Here is a 27,883-nt window from a genome sequence, read left to right on the forward strand (position 1 = left end):
CCATTCCCATCCCCCATGCCCACCCCCATGACACCCTATTTTCGGAGCTGTGTTGATTCTGCCAGTTTCTCTCTCCTTCCCAGCACTTCCTCCCTGGGGTCACCGAGATCTCCCTCGGCGGCCAAAATTAAATCAGTAGCTGGATTCCAACTTGGAAACGTCTCATTTCTGGCTAATCAGAACTAGGATTCTCGTACTCTTGCGTGTCTGGGAGCTATCAACAGTGACAAGTCCCTGTTTCATCCAGGAGAGAACTGCTAACCTGGTGTGAAGCTGGCAAACACCCACAGGGAGAGCGAAAACATCTGCAGTCAAACAATTAAAATCAACGACAACAACAAGAAACTCTCACACACACCAATTTTCTGTGTGATGGTGAGAAAACTGAGATAGAAAAATGGGAAGGTGTGTGCTGGTACAAAGAGAGGCATGTGTATCTTTGAATGGCAAATCACAGACATTCTGAGACTGATCCATAAATCAGGCTGAATCTGCACCCTTGGAAAACGAAAATTCTGCAGTTTTTTGAACCATTTTGGTCTCATGTATTATTGCTTCTACAGTAAATTTTTTATCATTTTACATTGCACCTTGACAAAATAAACTTTGAGCTGAACATGGCAGATAAACCACATGCCAGCAACACCTCTCCCCCCAAAACTGAAAGGATAGTAAACGTATCTTTTTTAAAGAACAAAAAATACAGCAGCAGAGACGAGAACAGACAGAACATTCAACTGACACTTGGAGGATGGAAAGCAGACATGTAACTGGTGATTTTGATCATAAACAACACTCAGAGAGGGTCCAGCCAACAGGCCTGTCCTACATTTCTCCACTCTTGAGTCCAGGAGGCTCCCGCTGAAGGGAAGGGTGGGAGACAGGGTGGAACAGAGGGTGAAGGTCCGATACAAAGAGGATGGATCTTGGGGCTGCCAGTCCCCTCCTCCTATCTGCCCCAAGCGCCAGCCAAGAGGCTTATTATCCCAACAAACTGAACCAAGAAGATCGGAGACGACAGAAGGCACGATGAGAAAGTGATGTGATTCAGGGCTGAAAACTCAGAAAGAGACGGTGGGAATAAGGGAGAGTCTACTGTCTACCCCATGGGATCCACATCCCCCTCCCTCCATCCTGCTTCCAGATGCTTCCAGAATACTTAGAGCTTATCCCAACCCAGGCTTATCCCAGACAAGGCTGGTGGAATTTTTCTCTGGAGAACCTGAATGAACACACATACTAACATGTGAGAAGACTAGCTGCTGCTTCATCACTTTAAAGAAACATCAACAATTGACAAGCCTGTCCACATGCACAGAGATTCAGATCTGATTTTTTGTATCTTACTCTTAATACGTAGTAACAGCCAAGGCGGAGCAAACCTTTCCAGAAAGCCTATGAAATGAAAGGTGGAACCAAAACACAGAGACGGGAAGAAGCCTGGTGAAAATATGCAGACATTACAGGGGGTAGAGGAAACTTAACATATAGAAAGAGATGCTATGAGAAATGTAGCTCTTAGAAATTAATCATTTAAGAATTAAATTTGTTAATTAGAGGAAATTTCACAGAAAGTAGAGCAAAAAGTAAATACATGGAAAAATTTAAAAGATAAGTAGGACATCTTCTGGAAGGCCTAATCCTCCAAACATAGGAATGACAGAGACAGAATTAAAAGAAAAAAAAAATTTTAATTCAAGAAGTGTCCCAGACTGATAAACAAGGTCTCCATACAAAAGAGAAAAACAAGTGCCCAGCATAATTTTTGAAAGGACCCACTGAAATATATGCCAAAAATTGTGAAACTTTAAAATATGGGGAGTGAAGATTCCAAAATGTTTCACAGAAGAAAAAAATTAAATCACGTAACAAAGAATGTTAGAACACAACAGAGCAATGTTTATAAAATGTCAAAGAGAGTATCCTCAGTTTTTAATTCCACATGTGGTAAAATTATCAAGCAAATCTAAGCAGACATTAGAGACATTTTTAGATGTGACGACTCAAAAGGAAGTTAGCTACCTTGCACCTTTCTGAGAAAGCTACTTGGGTATGTGTTCTATCAAAACAATGGAGTAAATCATGAAATTAGAAGATGTATAACCCAGAAAATTGTGAGTCCAGAAAAGAAGTGCAATGAAGGAAAATCCCTGAACGATGGCTGTGTGCTAGGCTTCGAGCACAACCTATATGCACAAGAGCTGAAAGCTGGGGGCTCCAGACGGGGTACACCAGGGGAAAAAGATGGGGAAACTGAATGGTTACGTGATGTGCTTTTAAAGTTTGGGGAAAATTAGTTGAAAGAAAACTGGCAGGTCTGTTGAAATTATTTGATAGAAGTTAGCTTATGGGTATATCGCAAATCAGGCAAATTTTTAAGACATGAATTATCTCCAGAGAAAACAAAATTGTTGAAGGAAATAATCCCAGGACAGTATTTGACCCAGCAGGGAACACACAGTGAAAACAACAGGCACGGTGACTCATGAGTTACCAAGCACTGGACCATAGCCACGCGGGGACTGGGAGAGAAAGAGAAAGGTGAGAGAACTCAGTCACTGCCCACTGTGCCCTGGAAGTTTTAACTCTTTTTTAAAAAAATATTTATTCATTAACTTATTTTTGGCTGTGCTGATTCTTTGTTGCTGCGTGTGGGCTTCTCATTGCAGCGGCTTCTCTTGTTGCGGGGCACAAGGCTCTAGGCACGCGTGCATAGCAGCTATGGCACACGGGTTTGGTTGCCCCATGGCACATGGGATCTTCATTCTCCCAGAACAGGGGTCAAGCCCGTGCCCCCTGCATTGGCAGGTGGATTCTTAACCACTAGACCACCAGAGAAGTCCCAAACTCCTTTCTAAACAGCCTCTCAACTCATCATCTGGTTTCCAGGTCTTCCACCCAGCCTACAAGTTCTTCCCAGACATTGAAGAGGGGTTCCACCAAAATGAGGTGGAGGACGTAACACTGAGAAGACAGAGGCTCCAGGAAACATTTCAGGAGGAGAAGTTGGGGGGATTCCTAGAATAACATCAGAGATCCCACACCAGGTAAGAGAAGAAAAGGGGATGGCCAGGGTCACCGAGGGGGAGATGGCGGGATGCTCACCAGGCCAGAGACAGAGCCAGGCCAGACTGGAGCAACTCAGACCTCTGGACAAATCCCCCTGAGGACTGGGGATAAAACAGGGACGATCTGAGCATCTGACAAACGTGAATAAACTGAAAGGGATTCAGGCAGGAGATGAGAATCTTGGAATGAATGAGGTAACTATATGGAAAATGAAGCGGAAGAAAAGTTAGATAATTATAAAGTCCAGGCAAAGGAAAATTGGGCAAAAATGGAAACTAGCCACCTTTTGACTCTCACATTATTCTTTGAACCAATATAAATTAAAAAAAAATAAACCACAAAGTTCTAGAAGAAGTTATGAGACTTTAAAAAATGCTCTCAGACAGCAGAAGCTCTCTCCAAACATGACCTAGACCCCAGACGCCACAGAAGCAAAGACTGACGAAGTGCAGAGCCAAAAAGCAAAGTACAGAGTAGGACAAAGCATTTAAAATACATTTGACAGAGGGCTAATCTTCTCCATAGACAAAGGAACTCCTATGTATCAATCAGAAAGATATTTTCAAGTCAATAAATAGAAAAATGGACAAAGGACAGGAACAAGTAGTGGATAGATCCCCCCAAAAATGTCCAAATGGCTCGTCAACATCTGAAAATGTCTCCAACCTCAAAAAGCAGTAAGGAAAACACAAGCGCTAATTAAGAAACCCTAACATTTCTCACTGATCAGATTAGGAAAAGCAAAAACACTGGACATGACGGTGGCTGCTCACTGGAACAGGCAGTTAATGCGATGATTCAGAGGGTTCTCTGGACTCAGGCAGCCTGGGTTCGAGCCCTAGTTCACCACTCACTGGAGTTGGCCCTTAGCCAGGTTACATCATCTCTATGACCTCAGTTTCCTTTATCTGTAAAGAGGTGATAACCACAGTACTTCTAAGACTTGCTCCAAGGATTAAACAGGTTAACATCCCTACAGTAGTTGAAATAGGACCAAGTAAGAACTATGTATGAGTTAGCAGAACAAACGAACTCTTGAAGGTCAATGTGGCAATATCTATCTACATTGAAAAGAAATACACCCTTTGACTGCAGACCCCACTTCTGGGATTTACATTTCAGGTGTACTCACAAAGAGACTTCAAGAACCTTCACTGCAGCATTGTTTATTAACAGCAGACTATCTGAAATACAAATGTCTACCAACAGGGACAACTTTACAGATGATTAAAGGTTCCCCATAAAATGAAATGTTACCTGCCAATAAAAAGTGAGGCAGATCTGTATATACAAATATAAAATAATCTTCAGGGTGTGTTAGGTGAACAAGATACAACATAATATCTAGTATATGCTACCATTTGTGTTAAATGGCTATGCATAAAATATTTCTGGAATGAAATGCTGTGTTTTTTTTTAATGATGGGAGGTTATCATATAAAAGTCCTACCAGGTTTGTTTTTAACGGGCAAGAATCAATAATGATTCTTTCCAAAGTGTTGGAAAAGTCTCTCTTCTCACGTTCCCCATGTAACTTTATTTTCACTATTTGCTCTACAAACCTTGTTCCCACCGCATTGTGTTAAAACAAACTTCAGCCTGACAGAGTTCAAACTGCCGTGAACCCTGAATTATTGGGGTTGAAAATCAAGGCCTGACGGTCCACGTGCAGAGCAGCATGTTCACAATACCTACTTCAGGCATTACAATTTGTCTTAAAGCACTGAGACTGCTTTCACCTCTTTCAATATCAGCATGATATGCCAAATTACAGTACACTTAATTTTTAGAAAGACAAATAACAAGTTCAAAAATAGATTCAAACATGCACTCCACTGTTCACAGCAGCACTAATCACAATAGCCAAGATGTGGAAGCACCCAATGGACACCTATAAAGTGCCCATCAACAGATGAACAGATAAAATGTGGTACATATATATAATGGCGTATCATTCACAGTCATAAAAACGAATGAAATTATGCCATTTGCAGCAATGTGGTTGGACCTAGAGATTATCATACCAAGTGAAGTAAGTTAGAGAAAGACAAATACCATATGATATTACTTATATTTGGAATCTAAAATATATATACATACATGTATAATATATATATATAAATGACCTTATTTACAAAAAAGAAATAGATTTACAGATGTGGAAAACAAACTTAGAGTTACCAGAGGGAAAAGTATGGTGGAGGGGCAAAGGAGGGAGTAAATGAGGAATTTGGGATTAGCATATACACACTAATGCACATAAAATAGATAACCAACAAGGATCTACCATACAGCACAGGGAACTATACCCAATGTTTTGTAATAACCTATAGCGGGAAAGAATCTGAAAAAGTATATATATGTGTATGTGTGTATGTGTGTGTATCTGAATCACTAAGTCAACTATACTCCAATGGAAAATAAGTGTTTTTTAAATTATTTTTTTTGAGTATTTAACCACCTTTTTAAAGACTGAAGTATAATTTACATGTGTTAGCTTCAGGGATACAGTAAAGTGATTCAGTTATATACATACATATATCCTTTACCAAATCTAAAAGAATTTAAAAATCAAACCAAATTTCAAAGTATTTTGAGGGTGAATGATACAATTCCTGATGGAACCTCTTGGCCTGCCAGACCAGCTCTTTTTCAGAGAGACAGAGGAGACTTTCCTTCCACACAAAACACCCAGTGGAGGAGAGAGCAGGAAGCTACAGACTGGCGGAGAAGCTCACTGTGCAGCCCTTCAAACAACTAAGAATATGAACTTGTTTGATATTAAACCAAACCCTAAGCTCTATGATGATTAGTATCGCCTCCACTGGGTTCACAGCAGTAGGTAAAAGTGCATCCCAAGGGAAGGGCACCAACGTGTCAGCCTGTTGTGTAATCAAACACCAATCAAAGGAGTCAAGAGACCCAATGAGGAAAAATCAAGACACTTCAGCATAAACCCACACAGAGCACCCCAGACTTTCCGGCTCTTTCAGAAACAAGAGTCCCTGAAGTGCTGACCGGTGGGTGTCGGGTAAACAGAGTCCAGATGCTCAACCAACCTTCATATGGTTAAGACAAATGACACTCCTCCAAAAAAAATATATATATATATATATGAATATATTTACGAAAAAGAAATTGGCCAAAGCCTGAAAGGGAGGGGAGCTCATCTAGGGGAGAATGCACACATGTATATATATGGCTGAGACCCTTTGCGATCCACCTGAAACTATCATAACATTGTTAATCAGCTATATTCCAATATAAAATAAAAAGTTTATAAAAAAAGAAAGAAATTGGTCTAGGTAGCCAGCCAATCAACAAATATTAATAGAGGCAAAATACCCACATGGCAACTTCCTCATCCTGTCTTCACTCCTCTCCCCCGCAGTCTTAAAGGCGATTAGGTACATTTACTGTTCGCTAAAAAGTAAGACTATTTCTGGAGTTGGTGCCAACGGCATTATTCATAGATTCAAACTAGCCAGTAATTTACTCAGAATTCAGCTAAAGAGGGATAATTAAGACTATTAGAAAAGGCCATGCTAGGTTTAATTTATAGACCACTAATGTAGGATATCATGGCCCCCAAACAAGTTTTTTTCTCCTCTAGGTGAGCATTTGTTGTCAAGCTCCTGATGTGAAAGGCGTCTCTGCCATTCACAGAACATGAAGCATCTCTAACTTCCCAAAAGGCTTAGCAGGCCTGTGCCTGAGAGGCTGAAACCAAGGCCAGAAGCTAAAGGACGCGGATGCTAAAGCAGACAGTGTCAGAGGGTAGTTCAGTTCAGTTCAGTAGCTCAGTCGTGTCTGACTCTTTGCGACCCCATGGACAGCAGCACACCAGGCTTCTCTGTCCCCATCACCAACTCTTGGAGCTTGCTCAAACTCATGTCCATCAAGTCAGTGATGCCATCCAACCATCTCATCCTCTGTCGTCCCCTTCTTCTCCTGCCCTCTATCTTTCCCAGCATCAGGGTCTTTTCCAATGAGTCAGTTCTTCGCATCAGGTGGTCAAAGTATTGGCGCTTCAGCTTCAGCATCAGTTCTTCCAACGAATATTTAGGACTGATTTCCTTTAGGATGGACTGATTTGATCTCCTTTCAGTCCAAGGGACTCTCAAGAGTCTTCTCCAACACCGAAGTTCAAAAGCATCAATTCTTCAGCACTTAGCCTTCTTTATAGTCCAACTCTCACATCCATACATGACCACTGGAAAAACCATAGCCTTGACTAGACGGACCTTTGTTGGCAAAGTAATGTCTCTGCTTTTTAACATGCTGTTTAGAAGGTAGGGTGAGGAGAAAATTTAGATCTGCTATCAACGTGTGACTATAAATTCAAGGCTTTTACAGACCATGGGAGCCCAACAGCTGGTGAGAAGGTCGGCTCAGGTTTAAGAGGTACAAGGTCATTTTACCAACAAGGCCCCAAAGAGGGTCTCAGTTCCCTTCATTCAACAAAGACTCAGTGGCTACTGACGATGGCCACAGCCTGTGCCAGGCAGCAGTCACACAGAAACGAGCAAACTAAACCAGTGCCTACAGGTACACCAGTGAAAGGTGTTTCTGCCCAGCACACACCACTGAGAAGGCAATCCATGTCCCTGGATCTCACCCGCCCCTTCTGTTGGAAATCCTGCACCACTTTCAACCCCCCAACCTGGCAAGCTGGCGAGCCCCGTAGCGGTATTCACTTCCAGAAGCATCCGTCAGAGTTAGGTGTTTCTGGAAACACTCCAGCTACACTTCTATTTTCTAACTCGCGAGGAAGGCTACACAACTCTGATAGAAAGTGGATCCCAAGCCCCCTCCCCGCAAATGCCATGAGGAAAAAAGAATCTAGAGATAAGACAGGCAGCAGCAGTGAGCCTTCATCAGGCCCCTACATCCTTATAAGGACATTCTGCGAAATCTCCACATGATAAATATTCAAAGGGCAGGTCATCCAGGGACCCCCTCCTCCCACTGTGAGCCCAACTGCATTCCTCTGAAGAAAGGTCAACAGGAAGTGACCTCATGAGACCTCTGACCTTAATCACGTTAGTTTAAGGACTACTGAAGCAATGTTAAGGGGGGAGAAATTCACAAAACAAATGTTCAAGATATTATAAAGTTGAAAAAAATTAAACAGCAAAAAAAAAATCTAAAACTTAAGGAAAAGGCTGGATGTTGGTAATGGGGAAGGTAGTGGGTGAGGAAGGGGTATATGGGAACTCTGCTTTCTACTCCACTTGCTGTGGACCTAAAACTGCTCTTAAAATAACCTTTTTCTTCTTTTTTTTTTAACTAAGCAAAGGAAAGAAAACTATGTAAGGCAAATATGAAGAGAACAATCCGTGTGTGAGTATGTGTATGTGTATATTTGCCAAACCACCCTTTTTTACTTTTCAAAGTTTCTACAATGATCCTGTTATTTTTATAATTAAAAAAGAGACATGCAACCAAGGTGATTTTTTTAAAGCTTTATTAAAAAAAGGGGGGGGGGCACTCAGGGAAGCACAGCTAATTCCCATGTGAAATACATCCGGCCAGGCTTATGATCTGTTCGGGTTACCCAAGCCACTCTGCAAGCAACACAGGGGAGAAGCGGGCAGCCATCCCCCTGCACCGGGCTGGTGCAGCCACAGCCCTGAGCCACACGGGCCCTGCCAGGAGAGCGACAGCACTCACTGCCAGGCTGGCATCAGCGCCCGGGAAAGCCTCATGGCACAGGGCCTGTGTCATGTGGCTGTTAGGCTGAAAACAGATCTCCTTCCTGCTGCAGCTCCCAAACATCCACACCGAGAGATGTAACACCAGTCTCCGAGACTCTCACAGGCCTTCATCAGACCTGGGCGTCAGGGTCTCAAAGCTGAAATGCTGTAAGTAACCTTGGAACCAACCACTTGTGTCAAGCAGGGACAGAGCAGCGACTGCAAAGGGCCAAGACGTGTCCTTTAAGACTGGTGACTCATCCCCCAAAATGTCTCCAAACAGAAAATAAAATAGTATCACAATGCTGAAAAGGATGCTGAACTGCCCTGAGTCGATCAGACTGTCCTCATTCCGACTCCAGAGCTACTGGCTGCATGGGGTCAAGGTGAGGCAAGTGAGGCATGGCCCTGGATGTGAAATTTAAGGGGATGCCAAAACTCACAACAACTAAGATCATCTTTTTTTTAATCAGTTTTTGAAAAATCAAAAGGTTGTTTTTTTTTTTTAATTCACAATGAACAAAATAACTCTGTTAAACAAAGACAGGTACTTTACCATCTGAGCCACCAGGAAAGGCTTGAACTGTGGTGCTGGAGAAGACTCTTGAGAGTCCCTTGGACTGCAACGAAATCAAATCAATCCTAATGAAAACCAACCCTGAATATTCACTGGAAGGACTAATGCTGAAGCTCCAACACTTTAACCACCTGATGCAAGGAGCCGACTCACTGGAAAAGACCTTGATGTTGGGAAAAATTGAGGGCAGAAGAAGGGGACAACAGAGGATGAGATGGTTGGATGACATCATGGACTCAATGAACAGGAGTCTGAGCGAACTCTGGGAGATGGTGAAGGACAGGGAAGCCTGGCATGCTGAGGTCCATGGAGTCGCAAAGAGTCAGACAAGACTGGCTGACAGAACAAGAACAAAACAAAGACAGTGTCTGATCCTGAACTTGCAGATCTATCTCACGTCGCCCTAGTCTGGTGTGCCTGTCTACCGCTGTACTAGAAGAAGATCCCTGACTGAGTCACAAAGAGCACGGACTTGAGGAAAGCCTGAGTTCACTGATACGCTGTGTGTGACAGTGGGCATGTTACACAGTAATCTAAGACTCAGCTTCCTCTTCTGTAAAATGGGGACAATACCTTCCTCATTGAGAAAGGGCCAAATAAATGTGCAAGCACACCATCTAACACAGCACCTGGTTTAAAACTGGCAGCCCAAATCCTGATCCCAAGAAGAAGCCGAATATGATTCCTAGAAGGACTTCTAGCCCATGCAGGAGACTTTCAAGCAGTTTTCTGGGGATGGGTTTTGATGGGCTATTGGGTTTTCCCTACCATCACTCTGGAGATGGACTTTTCTCTTTTTTTTTTTTAATATTTATTTATTTGGCTATACCAGGTCTTAGATGCAGCAGGCAGGCTCTTTTAGTCCTGGCTTTTGAACTCTTAGTTGCGGCAAGTGGGATCTAGTTCCCTGACCAGGAATCGAACCCGGGGCCCCGACATTGAGAGTGCTGAGTCTCAGCCACTAGACTTTTCTTATTTGCATCTTCAGCTGGTAGAACTGAGGGCCATTCCTAGCACTGAGCTATGCCCAGGGAAGACAGCAAGTGAGAAAGGAGAATGATGCTACCCTCGTTAGCTCCTCAGGATAAGCAGGAAAGTGGTACCCAAACAGCATGGCTCAGTGAGCAGACAGACCACCTCTGTGTCTCTCAGATTCTCCTTCCTACAGCAAAGTGCAGACACTATTTAAATAAAAGGAATCAAACCACCAGGAGAATTTTTCAACCTTCAGTCCCTGCTAAGGTACCTACCACCTAGTGAAAAGCCACTGTTTCCCCGCCACAGGCCTTGACCCTCACCACCAACTTTGGATCTGATAACACTGACTTGGGGATTTCTTTTTATTTTTTTAACACCAAAAACATTTTGTATTGGGGTATAGCCAATTAACAATCTTGTGACAGTTTCAGATGAACAGTGAAGGGACTCAGTCATACATAAACATGTATCCATTCTCCCCCCAAACCCCCTCCCATCCAGGCTGCCAAATAACATTGAGCAGAGTTCCATGTGCTGTACAGTGGGGTTTTATTTGGGGGCAGGGGCAGGGGTACCCATTTTAAAAATAGTGTGTACATGTCCTTCCCAAAGTCTTCAACTATCCCTCCCCGCTGGCAACCAGGAGACCGTTTTCTAAGTCTGTTCTGTAACACAGGTCCCTCCAGGCCCATGGTAGCCAGCTTCCAAGATGGCGCCCGATGACCCTTGCCACCCGGCACCCCCACTTTTGTGTAGTGGACCCCCCACTGAATCATGGCTGGCCTGCGTGAGCAAGAATCTGTGGAAGCAACCAAGCAGAACTTGCCAGTCTAGGTCACTAACGTCACGGCAGTTTCCACCTTGGTCTCCTCACGAACCACCGGCTCTGGGAGAACCCAGCCACCACACTGTAGGGGCACTTCAGCAGCCAACCTGAGACGCTTCCCTGGAAACAGACCCTACCACCCCAGTGGACATCCCTACTGCAAATATCCAAGCCAGATCTGCCGTCTAAGACAGAGTCCTGCCCCAGAGAAGCTGCGAAAGACAATACTCACTACTGATGTGTGGGTTAGTCACTCAGAAGCATCTGACTCTTTGTGACCCCATGGACTGGAGCTGCCAGGCTCCTTTGTCCATGGAATTCTCTAGGCAAGAACACTGGAGTGGGTTGCCATTCCCTTCTCCAGGGGATCTTCCTGACCCAGGGATCGAACCTGTGTCTATTGACATCAGTCACTCAAATTGGAAGTAGTGTGTCACAGGTAACAGATGAATCCATGCCCTGAAGCCGTGTCCTCTCCTCCAGGTGTGCACTGCCTCTCAGCTGCTTATCTTTATGACTGTATATTCACATAGAGAATTAACAAGATACTCAAATCAAACCTCCACACCCTATCCGGTTTCTGAGATAAGAATCTTCACTATGTGCTACTTACCTCTATTTCTTGCTGGCATTGTTACATTCTGAGCCTCAGCTTTCATACACATAATTGCTTTTTGATTTATCCCTTCCCAAGATGGGCAGCTAACAGTTTATCAAGCCTCTGCATGTAGGCTTCCCTGGTGGCTCAGGAGTAAAGAATCCACCTGCAATGCAGGAGACACGGGTTCAATCCCTGGGCTGGGAAGAGCCCCTGGAGAAGGAAATGGCAACCCACCCTGGTATTTTTGTCTGGGAAATCCCATGGAAAGATGTTAGGGGAATTAAATAAATAGTCTTCTTTAGGCTTCAGAGACAAAGTCAAACAGGCCTCTGACCTTGCTTCTAACCTGCCAGGACACAGCCCTGACTGTGACTGTGAGTGACTGCCTGCTATGAATGCAAAACTTGCTGCACCAGAGATGAGATAGTCTTGAGATTGTTGAGCCCCGGGAGGGGGGTTGGCCAACCAAGCCCCAGGCTGAACAATATTCCAAGTTTTTCAAGACAAAACAAACAACATTAGCATGACACCAGAGTTGCTATTTGCTATCAGTTTTCCTCCCAGGACTATAAAGGGGAACTGCAATCTTTGAAGTCTCACTCACAGAGCCAGCGTGCTGCCTGAGACCTTCTCCCAGTTGAGACTCCAGATGTGCTATGTCCGGGACTTCCCAGCGCTCTTGGCCTGGATGTTGGGCTAAACCCAATTTGGTGAAGTATCCTCTGCTGTTTCTGTTTCTCTTTTCTTCTCATGTTAGTATATTGAAAGTAAGCCTGATAATTCTTTAATAAATATTGGTATTATTTATTTGTATACAACACAGTGGCTTATTTTGTTAACAAATCCTTTGATCCTGATATGAAAGTGAATCTTTTCAGCAAAACAACAGAGGAGCCTGGCAGGCTAGTCCATGGGGTCGCAAAGAGTCAGACATGACTTATTGTCTAAACCACCATCAGGCAGTCCAGGAAAGGATCTAGTCAGTATCTTTGAAAAAGCCCCTCATATACTGGTGTTTTCTCAGCATGTTGTGTTTTTTTTTTTTAATAAACAGCCATGCTGACACGCCACCACACACCTGTTCCAATGACCACAATGAAAAGCATGGACAACATCACGTGCTGGTGAGGACTCCACTTCTAGGTACTTCCCGGTGAGAAATCACACCCATATTGAGACTTGCCCGTGAAAGTTTCCAGCAGTTGCACATTTAGCCATTCTATTCACAATTGCCCCAAACTGGAAACACCCGCAATGTCCTTCAACAAGTGAATGGCTATGCAAACTGTGGTACATCCACACAACGGAACAGTATGGCAATCGAAGGGCAAGAGTGATGTTAGAAACAACTCAGAAAAAATAAAAATAAAAAATAAAAACAACTCAGAAGAATCTCAGAGACACTGTGTGTGTGAGTGAAAGAAGCCAGTCTCAAAAAAGTTTCATGCACTGTGATTCCACTTATAAGATGTTCTAGAAAAGAACAGATAGTGACAGAGCAAAGATGAGCCATTAACAGGGGTGGTGGAAAGAAAAAAAAAAAAAAAAACAGGTGGCGGAAGGGGACAGGGGAAGGTGAACCAAAGGAAAGGAACAACACATGGGAATTTTTTGAGCTGCTCACAATGCTCCATATCCTGGGGCTTCCCCGGTGGTTCAGTGGTTAAAGAATCCGCCTGCCAGTGCAGGAGACACAGATTCGATCCCTGGTCCGGCAAGATCCCACATGCCCAGAGCAACCACGCCCGAGCCACGACTATTGAGCCCGTGCTCCAGAGCCCGGGAGCGACGAGTGAGTCCACGTGCTGCCCATAAAGCCCACGGGCCCCAGAGCTTGGCCACTGCAGTGAGAAGCCCCGCTCACCACAACTAGGGAAAAGCCCACGCAACAGCAAAGACCACACAGGGCCAAAAATACACAAAATCATAAAAAAAAAAAAAATTCCACATCCTGGCTGTGGCGTTGGTCACATAAATCCATACACGTGATAAAACTCATAGAACGCTACAGGGGGTGGACAGGGCACTTGTGCTATAAACATATATATTTTTAAATTTAATGCACGTGTGATTTCCTTCCAAAGCAATCTCAACTCCTTTTTCCCCTTAACTGTGTCTTGTTCAATCATCTTCAGGGCCTACAGCCCTGTTGATTTTCAAAGCTTAAAAAAAAAATGCTGGTTAAAAGGACTTCTACAAGCAAGCTCCTTGGAATCTGCTGATCTGTATCTCAGGTGTCCACCGTCTCTCAAACAATTCCATTCATTATTTTCCTCCAGAGGACAAACCTCCCCCTTGTATGTCCCTGCAAACAGCCTTGCCTGGGAGCAAACCGTCTTTTAGGAGGACGCAAACACAACCTCACGGACTCTCAATAACTGTGTCCAGGGAGTGAATGACGGGGTACATGCCTGAAGTCACAGGACCCAGACTATCCTGAGGGCCTCTGATAGCCTCAGGGGAAAACCAGCCCGCACCCCCCACCCACTGCTTTGGGCCAGGCTTTCCATGTGGCTCAGTGGTCAAGAACCCGCCTGCCAGTACAGGAGACTCAGAAGACCCAGGTTCAATCGAGTCAGTAAGGTCCCCTGGAGGAGGGAATGGCAACCCACTCTAGTATTCTTGCCTGAAGCATTCCATGGACAGAGGAGCCTGGCGGGCTACAATCCATGCAGCTGCGAAGAGTCAGACACAACTGAGTGACTGAGCAGGCATGCACACGCTGCGGGCCACTCTCTGAGCACGAGGGTGACCATCCACCGAGACGACTTTTGCTCTGACACCCCAGGCAGTCAGCGCCTTTCAGGCTCAAAAATGTCTCAATTTGGACCAAAAAATATACCTATATACACTGGCCCCTTGAAGATGGGGATTTTTCGGCCTGTTCACTGATGTGAATCTCAGGAATAGTGCCCTCCGGGTAAAAGGTGCTTGACAGACCTTTGTGAGAAGTGAGATCGGTTTTATTCTTTCCAACTTGTGAAGAGTTACTGCGACTCTAATGAGCTGTGATTTTTCCAGCTGCCTGAGATCCTATGATAAGATCCTCATTAATCCATCAAAGAAAGGCTCTGTTTTAAGTACCCAGAAAGTAGAACAGAAGTTTTGAGACACAGCTCCTGACCCCCAGAAATGAACTCTGGGGGAAAAGGCAAAATCCACACATCGGGGAGTAACTAATGATGCAAGCTACTCTACGGATGAAACCAGTCAGGCCGCCTTCGGCCCGCCCCTGGGGGCTAGCCAAAGCTTCCGTGCATAATCTCCAATGGTAAGCCAATGGAACTGAGACAGAGACACCGCTTTGATCGGGAATTAGCAAAACGAGCACAGCTTGGCTGGGTCACATATGGGTATCTTCTCTCTCAACATATGGTTGTCCCGAAACAGTCCTGTCTGCTGGGGATTGGTTAGGGCTGCCGGGAACTAACATCCTTGCTTACTAAGTGCCTCTGACCAACAACAGAGAAAGGGGGCACGTGGGACTTCCCTGTGGTCCAGTGGCTAAGAATTCACCTTCCCAGTGCGGGGGATGCAGGTTCAATCCCTGGATGGGGGAGCTAAGATTTTACATGCACCAGGAACAAGAGAAGCCCAAGGGCTGCAAGCAGAGGAGGCCTGCATGCCACAACGAAGACCCGGTGTGGCCAAAATTCAAGAAGGCGGGGGCACCTCGAGAGTCATCACAAGTGATAAGAAATGAGCGCGCACAACTCCCATCTCAGTGTACCTGCTGGGCTTCTGCAGGGGCCTGTTTTGCTGCAGACTCACCCTGAGCAAGCTTGATCGATTTCTGCCCCTTTCCTCCCATTCTGGATGGTGTGTCTGAATATAAGCGAGAGGAAGGTTGTTTGGGGCTGATATCTAACCACTATGACGCCCCTCACAAAGGAACATTAGGTTAGAACTGCAGTGCTCAGTGCTCAGACATCAACCTTGATGTGATGGGGATCTTCCAGCTTCGGCACAGCCCCCAGAGGTGGTGGACGGTGCGCCTCCTTCCCGTCTCTGTCCCTCCTTCCCCGCTGGGCCCTCCCCCAGGAAGTTATTTCCCCTTATTTGTGTGTGTCAATCTTACCCACCTGGAAAGGCTGCTGTTCCCCACCCCCACCCCATCCTTGTACACCCCTCCGTCACAAGAGGGGTCCCTCATCTGGGCTAAACAGGAGTCCTTCCCTGAAGGGGTGGAGATGGGGGTTCAAACTTCAACTTGGTGAGTCTCAATCCCAGCACCAGTGGCATGAATGTTTCAACCCCTGGAATGGAACATCCGCGAAGGTGTAATTAATCACCAACATGACTGGGGGGGTTGGGGGGGGCCCTGCCTGACTTTTTTAAGGTGGAGCCGTGGATGCTATGGGTTTCCTCGGGGGCTCAGTGGTAAAGAATCCACCTACCAAGGCAGGAGACATGGGTTCAATCCCTGGGTCAGGAAGATGCCCTGGAGAAGGAAATTACCTCTCCCACTCTGGTAACCTTGCCTGGGAAATCCTATGGACAGAGGAGCCTGGCGGGCTACAGTCCATGGGGATGCAAAGAGTCGGACACAACTCAGTGACTAAACAACAACAGATGCTACAGTTCCTGCGATGCGCAGGGCAGCCCCACCATCACCAGCAAACTGTCCCAAGTGCCAGTGGAGAGAGCCAGGAACACGAAGCCAACCCCACAGGTGGCTGGAGTCTTCGGACCCAGGTCTCGATTCCTGAGACGACTCACCTTGGCCCGTTCTGGGGTTGGTATTGAGAGCTACCAAATTCCCCGCTCTACCTCTTCAACTTGGTGAAGACTTATGACTCGAGGTAGGTGTCTGCCCCTTGCAACGAAAGAACCTCTTTCCATAGATTCATGTACAGATGGTCACAGCAGTCAAATATTGCAAGCCAAAAAAAAAAAAAAGACCAATAAAGGGCAATGTTAGATATATTATGTAGAATTATACAGGGGAACATTATAAAGTCATTAAAATTTTCATTTCAAAGAAAACTCAATATGGAAAACACTCAGCGGAAAGAAGGGAAAGTGGCTTCTAATTACACATGCATTGTTCTCACAATTTTTAAAAAAGGTATGTCTGTATGTAAAGAGACAAAAACTGGGAGTATATTGAATATGCCAAAAGTCAAATGGAAATAAACCAAATTTTAATTTTCATAAATTCTGACCAGCAGGATTGCAAGGAATTTTTACTTTCCGTTTTATACATGAATACTTTTCTAATCCTGTTACAAATAGTAGAGTACAAAGGGAATACTAAAATGAGCAAACAAGTTAACAAAAACACACTTCTTTACTGAAGCTCAACTTAAATGCAACTTCCAACCAGAATCCAAAGTCTTAATATCTGAACACTTACACCATTATAGTAACTTTTGCAAAGCTCTTGTCATATTGTAATTATTTAGGTAACTTCTCCAATCTGGTCTGGATGCTACACTCTGACAGCAGAGAACCGGGCCCTAATTTTGTGGCACCAACAGTAACTAGTAATTCAACACAGCTGGTCAATCAAATACCTGTGAAGCTGATAAACCCTTACACAAAACGAAGTAAAAATAAAATGGCAGTGAATATGCAAATTACCCTGGTCACCTGACTATCCTGATGGTAAGGGGTCAGGGAATGACCAGATTTCTTTTTAAAAGTCATATCAATCAAAAGAAAATAGACTGGAATCTTGTAATTCCATATTCTGCAAGTTCTTCGCTTGGATATTTTCCATTCAATTCATTTGCTTGGATTAAGGTTATCATAAAATCATTCAACCTTTCTTTATAGGGTCACAAATACCTGTGTCTAATTTTTGAATGTGGTAAATCTCTAGTTTACCCAAATCCTGACATTTCCAAGCAGCTCCTTCTACTAATAACATTGGCCCCCAATAAGATTTCATGCCAGAGAATCAAAAGATTTGGCAAGATTATAAAGGAAGACATTAATCTTTGATTAATAATGGTCTCACAAATCTCCTAATCCAAACCCCAAATGGTCAATTCTAAGTAGATGTCCTGCAAGGCCATCATGAGAGGAAAAGGTGAAATTTATGCAGATATAGTGACAAGATTCACACATGTTATCAAATACCTACAGTCCTTAAAAATCGTTCATCTTTCACAGCAACTTGGTATGATCACTATGCCATTTTCCACATAGTTAACAGTAAGAAACTCTTTTTCTCACAGATACTGTAAAATGGCAGATGAAAGATCAAGTCTTCCAACCTGTCAGAACGGCTATCATCAAAAAGACAAGAAATAACAAGTATTGGTGAAGATGCAGAGAAAAGGAACCCTCCAGCACTGGAGGTGGGAATATATTGATAAATTGGTGCAGACACTATGGAAAAGAGTATGGAGGCTCCTCAAAGAATTAAAAATAGAACTATCATATAATCTAGCATTTCCACTCCTGGGTATTTACTTAAAGAAAATGAAAACACTAATTCAAAAAGAAACACACACCCCTATGTTCACTAAAGCATCATTCACAATAGCCAAGACATGGAAACAGCCCAAATGTCCCCTGACAGAAGAACAGATAAAAAAAATATAGGGATATTACACACTGGGATATCACTCAGCCATCAGGAAGGAAATTTTGCCATATGTGACATCATGGATGGACCTACAGGGAACAATGCTAAGTGAAATAAGTCAGACAGAGAAGGATAAACACTGCATGTTTTCACTTATATGTGGAATCTAAAAAACAAATGAATAAATAGAACAGAACAGGAACAGACTTACAGGTACAGAGAAAAAACTGCTGAAAGGGAGGAGGGGGTGGGGCAACAGGCAAACCAGGTGAAGAGAATTAAGACCTAGAAATGGTCTGTTATAAAATAAAGTCACAGGAATATAATGAATAGCACTAGGAATGCAGTCAATAATATTCTAATAACCCTAGCATGATGCATAATCTACAAAAATATCAAATCACTATGTTGTATACCAGAAGCTAACATAATATTGTAAATCAACTACATTTCATTTTTTAAAAAGCAGACCAAAAAAGACAAGATATTTTTTAAAAAGAAAGACAAAGTCTTCCAATCAATGTATCAGTCAAGATGCTTTGGGTGACAAGAATAGAATTAGAAAGTGGGTAAATTTATTGTTTAATACACTAAGTCCAGGTTGGCATTATTTGGTAAACAAAACTTGCTATTATTCAGTATACTAAGCTCCAGGTGCAGGAAGATCAGTGACTAAGTGATGCCCACAAGAAACTCTGCTTCCATCTTTCAGCCCATCATCCTCTTGCCCTCATCCCAAGGCTGATCACAATATGGCTGCTGTGATTCCAGACATCACATTCAGTCCGGCTACTGGGTATCTCTGTGAGAGCACAGAAACACTCCCCGGATCCTTCTTCAAAGACCACCAAATGTTGGCGGCTTTTCTGAGAAGCACTTTGATTAAGGACAAGAGGAGTGTGAAGAAGGCCGTGCCATTACTTCCTGACGACAACAAATGTGTGACGCCAAGAAGCATGGAACTGCAGCAGCCCTTAGCCGTAACAGCTAATCAGGCCGCAGCAGTGTAATTAACCTCTGGGCGACAATCCTAAGTACAGAAAGCAACAAGCTGGGCATGGCAGGGTAGAAGGACAGAAAGAACTTGCATCCTGGGTGATACTGTGAGCTGAGACACTGAAGCAGGGACCCCTTCCTTTCTTCTTATTATTTGAGGCAACTAATTGGTGACTTTCACTGCTATAAGTCAAAGATTCTATCACTTGAAGATAAATGCACTCTTGAAGGCCCCTTGAGGTTTCAGGGAAAGAGCACCAATAATTTACCCAACATCACAAAGATGGACAACATACAGAAGGGCAGATCTGTCTCATCTTAGTATCTATATTCCCAACGCTTCTTACCTTTAATACCAATCTAACTTCCGTATCCTAAAATGTCATGGAGTTTTCAATACAGAAATTTTAAAATTTACTTATGTATGTATTTCTCTTTTCCATTACGGTTTATCACAGGATTTTGAATATGTGCTCTACAGTAGGACCTTGCTGTTTATCCGTTCTATGCAGAAGAGTTTGCATCTGCGAATCCCAGACTCCCGATCCATCCTTCCCCCGCCCTCCTCCGCCTTGGCCACCGTTCTCCGGTCTCCTTTCTGTTTCAGTCATGACACAAATTTTAATTCAAGTCAAGCAACATTTATTTACCTTCTATGAGCAGGAGAAACAAAAATCAGGAAAACGTGCTTTCTGATCTGACAACGCTTGTTATCTGGTTCAGAAAATGAGGAGAATACATAAATAAGATGATAAAATTCACACCAAAATAGGAAAACTAAACTCCTTTTACAAGCACCCACATATGCCACCCTGACCTCTTTTTAGAATGTTACATCTTGCTTTTTCCTAGGGCTCCATTTTTTGGTGTTGATTTTGAAAATACTTCTTTTCCACAATCATTCTGTGTGCTAAAAGAACAAACAACTCAATTTTGAATTTTGAAAATCTACTTATTTGATCACAATCTTAAACATCTTGTTTCCTCAGGTTTTTCAAAATAAGCAGGGTCTTGGTTTTGTTGGTTTTTTCCCCCCATTTTCAAGTCTTTTGAACTCAGTTTCAGTTAGGAGAGATCAGAACTGCATGAAGCAAATGCGGTCTGACCTCCTCAACAGAGTGATATTAATGTATGTCTCACACACAAAACTGTGTTATTTTCCAAAGCTGAGAAAAGTGCTCTGACCTTTAATAAGCTCAATAAGTGGACCATGTACAATGTTTTCCTCATAAACTTTGCTCTTCAAAAGATACCATTAAAAAAGGAGGTTAAAAAATAGCCCGGTGAACATATTCGTAATTTATTTATCTAACAATGTACTTCTTTGCAGAATATACACAGAACTCTCATAACTGTAAAATAAGATGACATTAAGTATGTGCGGTTTCTTACATGTCAGTTACACTCAAAATCTATATGAAACAATCAGACAAAAATCAATGAAAAAGAACAAAGCGTGAATGGCCACATCACGAAGGAAGATAGAAAAACGGCCAAAAAGCACAGGAAAACCTATTATTTCTCTTTCAGGGAAATATAAAGTTAAACCACAAGGAGATACCACTAACACATCCACCAGAGTGGCCAAAATGAAAAAGATGGGTAATTTCAAGTACTCAAGAGGATTACAGTAAGTGGAACACTCGTATATCATTGGCGGGAATGTAAAATGGTACAAACACTTTGGAAAACAGATGGCAGTTTCTTATAAACATACACTTATTATAAGACCCAGCAATAAAAAGGAAAACAGATCTCCGCACAAAGACTTGTTCACAAATGTTCATAGCAGCCTTATTCATAACAGCCCAGACTGGAAACAACCAGAGTGGCCAAGGGTGACCAGACACTGAAATACTCAGGGCAGCAGAAAGGAATACACTGATAAGAGGATGGAGGAAGGGGAAAGGAGGAGGGAAAAGAAGAAGATGGAGGAGAGAGAGAGGAATAAAAGGAAAGGTGAAATTACACCTACGCTTTGTGAAATTGCAGAACTCCAAAGGATCTTAAAAGCAGCCAGAGAGAAAAGATGAGACTATTTACAAATAACAATTAGCCTGACAGTGGACATAACAGCCACAACAAACAGACCAGAGGACAGTGGATTAACACAGAAACAATAATCCAGAATTGCACACCCAGCTAATTCATCATACTGGAACAAATTTCAAGGCCTCCCAAAATTGAGGTTACCCTCTGGCTTGAGAAGATTCCCCTGGAGGAGGAAATAGCCACCCACTCCAGTAGCCTTGCCTGGAGAATCCCATGGACAGAACAGCCTGGTGAGCTACAGTCCCTGGGGTTGCACAGTCGGATACGACTGAGCAACTTGACACATGCACACATCCCAGTAAAGGCTCACTCATGGAACTTTCAAAAAACATCTTTCAGGAAGAAGGAAAGTTAACCCAGAAGCAAATTTTTCAGGTAGGTTTTACTTTCTGCTTCATGCTTTTTTTGTGTCAGATTTCTTAAAAATGAGTCCGTATATTTTACAATACCTAACTTTAAAGGTTAGCTTCAATGGTTAAATTAGATCAAAACAGAAATGAAATCAAATATCAAATTTTCAAATTCCCAGAGAACAACAACTTGTCAGGGCTAATATCAAATTTCCCTTAAAAATTTCCAAGGCCAACTTGAAAGGACATGAAAATGAGGTTTACTTATTCACTCAGCAAGTATTTAGCAAAGATTTGTGGTGTGCCATGCACTACAGCAGATCCTGAATTAATACGATGAGAACAAAAAGTGAAAGGCATCATAATACTGGATTTATGTTTTCTCTTATAAGATACCAGTATGGAAAGCCCAAAGTCTACACATAGAGCGCAGTTGCTCTTGTGGATGAGGAATTTTGCATAATAGAAAAAAGATAATCTAATTTGGCCCAAGGCCCTTTTGTTTGAAAATGTATGCACAAATATGACCATCTAACACATGAAATTAATTCAGTGTAAATGATGAATTCTCATATTAATTTAATTGCCAATCTTGCCGTCTGTCTCTAATTTCCATCCCACGTTAAATAAGAAAACTGCCTGAGTTCATAGGCAGCAAGGAGCATGGGCTCACTTTTAGGCCCCTTGTACCCTACCGTCTCTGGTTTATTTCACAAGTATCAAAGGCTTAGAGCTCCTGCATTTAATATGTATCAATTGTTCCCTTTTGCTCAAAGTATCCACTTGGCAAAATATTTTTAACTGACTTAAACCTGGAGGAGGGAAGCCTATTAAAAGACAGCTTCTCCACTTTTAAAATAAACAGTTTCTGGGGGCTTCTTGATTAAAAACAAAAGCGGCAATCGGTATAAAAGGACGGGCAAAATCAGTATTTCAAGAAATTTGAATGGAAACCGTTGGGCTCTGATCTTGCCCGACATGTGGAAGTGGTTAAGGCAGTAACCTGGCGGAAACAGAGTGAGGGGCCTGTATGATGAAGTGAGGCCACAGCAGAAACTCTAACCATTAAAAACCAAGGGGAAAAAAAAAAGTTGGTCCACCATTGCCCATTCAACAGTCAGGCTTGGTGAGCCCTCCTTTCAATCGAAAGCACCAAATAATAGGAGAGATGCAGCCGCAGGAACCTTTAAAATCCCACCCTTTCCCTTCCCAGGCAATGGTAAGCAACACCTGGAATACCCAGGCACTCAAAAGTATCAGCAGAAAGGACTCCAGTGACTGTACTTTAGGATTACATGTGCATGCTCAGTCACTTCAGTCAGGTCTGACTCTCTGCAACCCCACAGACTGCAGCCCGCCAGGCTCCTCTGTCCATGGGATTCTCCAGGCAAGAATACTGGTGTGGGTTGCCATGCCCTCCGCCAGGCGATCTTCCCGCCTGGGGATCGAACCCAGGTCTCCCATATTGCAGGTGGATTCTTTACCACCTGGGAAGCACTGGGATTACAAGAGCCCCTCTCTCATCCGTAGCATCTTCAGTTTAAGGGGAAAGTGCCTTTCTCAAAAACACTAAGCAGCTGTCTGCAATATGCAAGGTCATTTGCAAAAGGTTTGAAATGCCTGGTTCACCATGCTGTCAAAGCATCAGCCAAGTACCTACAAATTCACACAACTTCCATCATCCTCCAGGAAACCCACATTCCATCTTTCCTAAAGAGTGTTCAGCAAGCAAAACCTGGGCTCCCGTCTCTTCTTCAGTGTTCTTTAACCTCCTCAAGGATGGAAAAAAGGTGTTCATTTCTGATGTCTATCACATGCATATGTATTTATATATCCTTACAAATATATACCATTCTCCAAATGAGTTAAACTCTTCTATGACTATTAGAGTTCAATGAATGCTAAAGGATGAATTTCACTTAAAAAAAGTAACCCTTTCAATATTATATTCAATTCTTATCTTCTTAGAAACTATTTCCTCCAACAGTTTTTTAAATGAAAAGCAAAACAAAAATGTTCACCCAAGTTCCTCATAGTCTTAAGATAATTATGATATAACTGCAATACACCAGAGGAAAATTATCTAGGGTAGATTTTTAAGTCTCCTTTTGGTAAATTTGGCCACAGAGTAGCTGTAGTATTCTATTATGACCTAGGGAATTCAATCCCTGTGTAAAATTCCAGGAAAAGACTAATTGTGTGAAAAGGGACACTATAAACCTCGCTTCAGGATTCCCAGAGCAGAAGCACTCCTTGAATGAAAAACCACACCCCAACTTACAGGGGGCATGCTACTGAGTCTGTGACCCTATGGAGAACAGCGACATCATCAGCAGGTATTTCAAGTTTCTCATCCACAAAGAAGAAACAAGAGATTCTGGGAAGCTGGACTAGCAGCTTACTATTTCCACCAACACTTCGCCCAGGAAGCCAGCCACTGGCCAATCGTGTGTCTTATTTATTTTACCCAGAAGCAGATCTATTAGCCAGACATTCTAAAAACACAAACGTTCCGTTGTGTTGGAGCAACTCCAATATTGGTGCCTTGCTGCAGAGGGATGCTGCAGGAATATAAAGTGAGCCATGTGGATGCTGAGCCCACATGAAGAGCATTGTCAGAAACTATCATACCCAGAAGACCAACCCTACCGAAAGGCTGAAGGTAAAGCCCCAACAGGAAGGCTGTGGAATGTGGAAGTCAGCCAAAAGCAGGAGACTTCAGAAGGGCCTGCCTGATCACAACAGTGAGGACAATTTTTGAGGCAAATGTCCCAAAGCTCTCAGGACCGAAAAGGCCTTTCTTCCTGCTTTCTGTCTGGTTTAGACTGAGCAAGAAAAGCAAGACAATGCTGGAAGACGTTCTGAAATGGGCTTGGCCAAGTCACCAGTGAACCTAACCCAGGGGGTTTAGGCTGGGGTTTGGCTCCGGCTGAAGACGCTGCCTGCAGGGTGGGAGAGATGGGGGTCCCCAAAAGCCATGGCTCAGGGTGGAACAGTAATACAGGGGAGGACGGAGCTGAGCAAGTCAAACCTGGGAAACTAACAAGCAAGACATTTACCAGGACCATAAAATAGAAACAGCCAGAGGCCACCATGGTACTCCAGAAGGATCAGAGAGACAGGCTGAGCCGGCTAAACTGTTCCAGATGCGAGGCAATCTAGAATCGATAACCAGGGTCCTCAGTTCTTCGTGTATCGCACCTCGCTCGTTTTCTGGGAGACCCTGCACAGATTCCAGAGCTGGGCTTCCACTGCCAGACACGACATCCAGACTGATGCCCGGGAACGCGTGTTCCCCCTCGAACAGAACACACACACATGCACACACTCTCAAAGGGTCTGGCCGGATCACACAGCTAAAGTTTCCGGAACTTAAATCGTAAAACCACAACCAGAAGTTGTTGTTTTGAAACACTCACCACAAAAATCTGTGTCCTTTGCTTTAAAAAAAAAGGGGGGGGGGGGGGGTGGAGGAGAAAAAACTTTGGTCTCCATAAAGGCTGGCGGTAACGAGGGACAAAAATCCAACTCGGGGAGAGGGCGTGTTCCTCTTTGTCACCCACCCGGGGTCCCCGCGCCGCGCGTGAGCGAGCCGCGGGCACCCGGTGGCGCGGTGGCACCCGCGTCAGCGGCCACCCCTCCCCGGCCCGCGGGCGGCCTCGGGGGCCCAGATTGCGGCCGCAGGTCCGGAAGCCGCGTCGGGCGCTGTCAGCGCGCCGGGTGGGATGGGAGGAAGCGGCGGGTGGAGGGGGAGGGCGCCGCGGGGCGGGGGTGGCGAGTGGGGACGCGCGCGGAGCCCGTGGCTTGAGTCCGCCGAGGTGAGAGGAGGGCGCAAGGGGCGGCGCGGGGCCCAGAGGCCCCGGAGCTCCGGCTATTGTTGCCTGGCTGGAGGGAGACTCTCCCGCCTCAGTTAAGGGGAAGCCCGACGCCACCCGCCACACCTCCCGCGAGCAGGACCCGCGGGCCACGCAGCTCCCTCCAGCCGCGCCCGGATCGGTCGGCTCCGGGCGCCCGACTCGCACAAGTTGCCGCCCGCCTGCCCGCCACGGTCATTGTTCGCCGCGCGCCTCCTACCTCCACGGCGCGGGCGGCTCAGGCTCCCGCTCCCGGCCTCCGGGCTCCGCAGCTCCGAGCCCCGGGCGGCCGAGGGCGCGGCGGCTCCGGCTGCGCGTGCGGCGGGGACGCTCGGCTATTAATACCCGCGGGCGGCGGCAGCGGCGCGGACGCGCGCACGGGGCTGGCGGTGGCCGGCCGAGGTCCGAGCCATCAAAGGTGGCGCGGGGCGGAGGGGAGGGCGGAGCAGGCGGGGTGGGTGGGGAGCGGGCTCAGGGTCGCCATGGCCGCCTCGACGCCGGGCCGAGCGCCGCTCGCGCGGGGAGGAGCGGCGCAAAGCGGGCGGCGGCCGCGTCCCCGCCCCGCGCGCCAGCCGAGCGCTGCCCGCAGCCCCTGCGCCCGCGCCGGCCCCGCCGCCTCCAGGCCGGCGAGCGGGAAGTGAAGGCAGGCGAGCCCCTCCCCGGGCCTGGGCCGGCCCCTCGGCGAGGGGCGGGGGAGCCCGGGCGCCTCGCCGCCCGAACCGCGGGGACAGCGGGAGAGCCACAGCCCCCTCCAGCGTCCGCGCCCGCGCCCTGCGAGCCGGCGCGCCCCGCCCCGGCTCCGCTCCGCCCCGGGGGCAGGTGCGCCGAGGGGCCGCCCGCCCTGAGCGCCCTCCCCGGCCCGGCGAGCCCACCTCCGATTCGCGCCTTACTTGGTCCTGCGGCCCGAGCCAGGCTCGCCGCTCGGCCACCGCCCGGCCAGAGCGCAGGAGGCGCCGGGGAGAGCGCCGCGCCAGCAGGGACGCGCCAGTCCCGCCGCTGCGGTCGAAAGCGAGATGTGGGCGCGGGAGACAAGCGCCTGGGCGAAACCGCCAGCCGCTGGCGGAGGATCGGCCAGGATCGGGACTCTGCGAGTCGTGCTTGCGGTCGTTCTAGAAGGGAGCCCCGCCCGTGAGCCCACCTCCTAGGACTTTCCGTCTCCGCGCGGGCCGCGGCGCGGTGCGGGGACCCACGAGCACCTCCCCTTCCCCGGGGCCACGGGAGCGGGCTTCCGGCACCACCCTGGGCCACGAGGGACTTAATCCCGGAGGGGCAGTGGTCACCTCCCCTCCCCCGCCGCGGCCCGGCGTCCTCCACGCCCCCTCCGGGGATCCGAGCGATGCCCGCGCACGGGAAAGGAGTGGAATAGGTCAGCTGTTTTACTGTATCTTGTGGGGGCTCGGAGCTCCGGGAACTCGATGGAGGCGGGAGCAAGATTCAAGGACCCAGCAGGCAGGGACCTAAGGGGGAAAAGTCAGTGGTTCCTACCCTCCAGCTGAGAGCAACAGCTTTACGCCTCCATCCCCCACCCTTAAACCCCGGTCTTGCCCTTTCTTCTCCTCTTGGATGGACCCTCCACACGAGGAGGGCAAAGAACGGGCAGGTTCCAAAGGAAAACCACCCTCGGCTAGATCCGGGGGGCACCCGCCCCTGACGGCCACCGGCCCCAGCGCCCTGGTCATTTGGCGCCTTAGAGAAGTTTCCCGGGCTTCCCTGGTAACTCAGCTGGTAAAGAATCCGCCTACAATGCAGGAGGCCCCGGTTTGATTCCTGGGGCGGGAAGATCCCCTGGAGAAGGGATCGGCTACCCACTCCAGTATTCTTGGGCTTCCCTGGTGAAACGGTCAAGAATCTGCCGGCACTGCGGGAGACCTGGGTTCCATCCCCGGTGGGGAAGATCCCCTGGAGGAAGGCATGTCAACTCACTCCAGTATTCTTGCCTGGAGAATCCCCATGGATGGAGGAGCCTGGTGGGCTATAGTCCATGGGGTCGCAAAGAGTCGGACACAACTGAGTGACTAAGCAGAGCACAGAGAAGTTTTGAACTTCCACCCTCCATGCGTGAGGGGAGCACCCCTGCGTGCCAGGGTAAGCAATTTCAGGGTCAACGAGACATTTTGAGTCTGGGGTACCAAACTGTTTTGGAGGGGTTAATATATTTTTAAAATTTTGTATTTATTTGGCTGTCTTAGTTGTAGCATGTGGGATCTTGTTCCCTGACCAGGATCGAACCCCAGCCCTCTGCATTGGGAGCTTGGGATCTTAGCCACTGGACCACCAAGGAGGTCCCTGTTTTTTTGTTTTTAACCCCTTTTTATTTGGTGAAAGGGGGCTTCCCAGGTGGCGCTAGTG

The 27,883-nt window shown here is 46.0% G+C and overlaps 1 protein-coding gene across 1 annotated transcript in view; it reads right to left on the bottom strand.

Moving 5' to 3' along the window:
* FARP1 (FERM, ARH/RhoGEF and pleckstrin domain protein 1) overlaps positions 1-26,168 on the bottom strand; it is a 303,782-nt gene extending 277,614 nt beyond the window's left edge. Inside the window, exon 1 of the mRNA XM_020902387.2 lies at positions 25,755-26,168. The gene's annotated coding sequence lies outside the window, so the exon portion shown is untranslated. The remainder of the gene's footprint in view (positions 1-25,754) is intronic.
* Positions 26,169-27,883: the final 1,715 nt, after the last annotated feature.

The sequence above is a fragment of the Odocoileus virginianus genome, chromosome 8, assembly GCF_023699985.2.
Source record: "Odocoileus virginianus isolate 20LAN1187 ecotype Illinois chromosome 8, Ovbor_1.2, whole genome shotgun sequence".
Classification (NCBI taxonomy): Eukaryota; Metazoa; Chordata; class Mammalia; order Artiodactyla; family Cervidae; genus Odocoileus; species Odocoileus virginianus.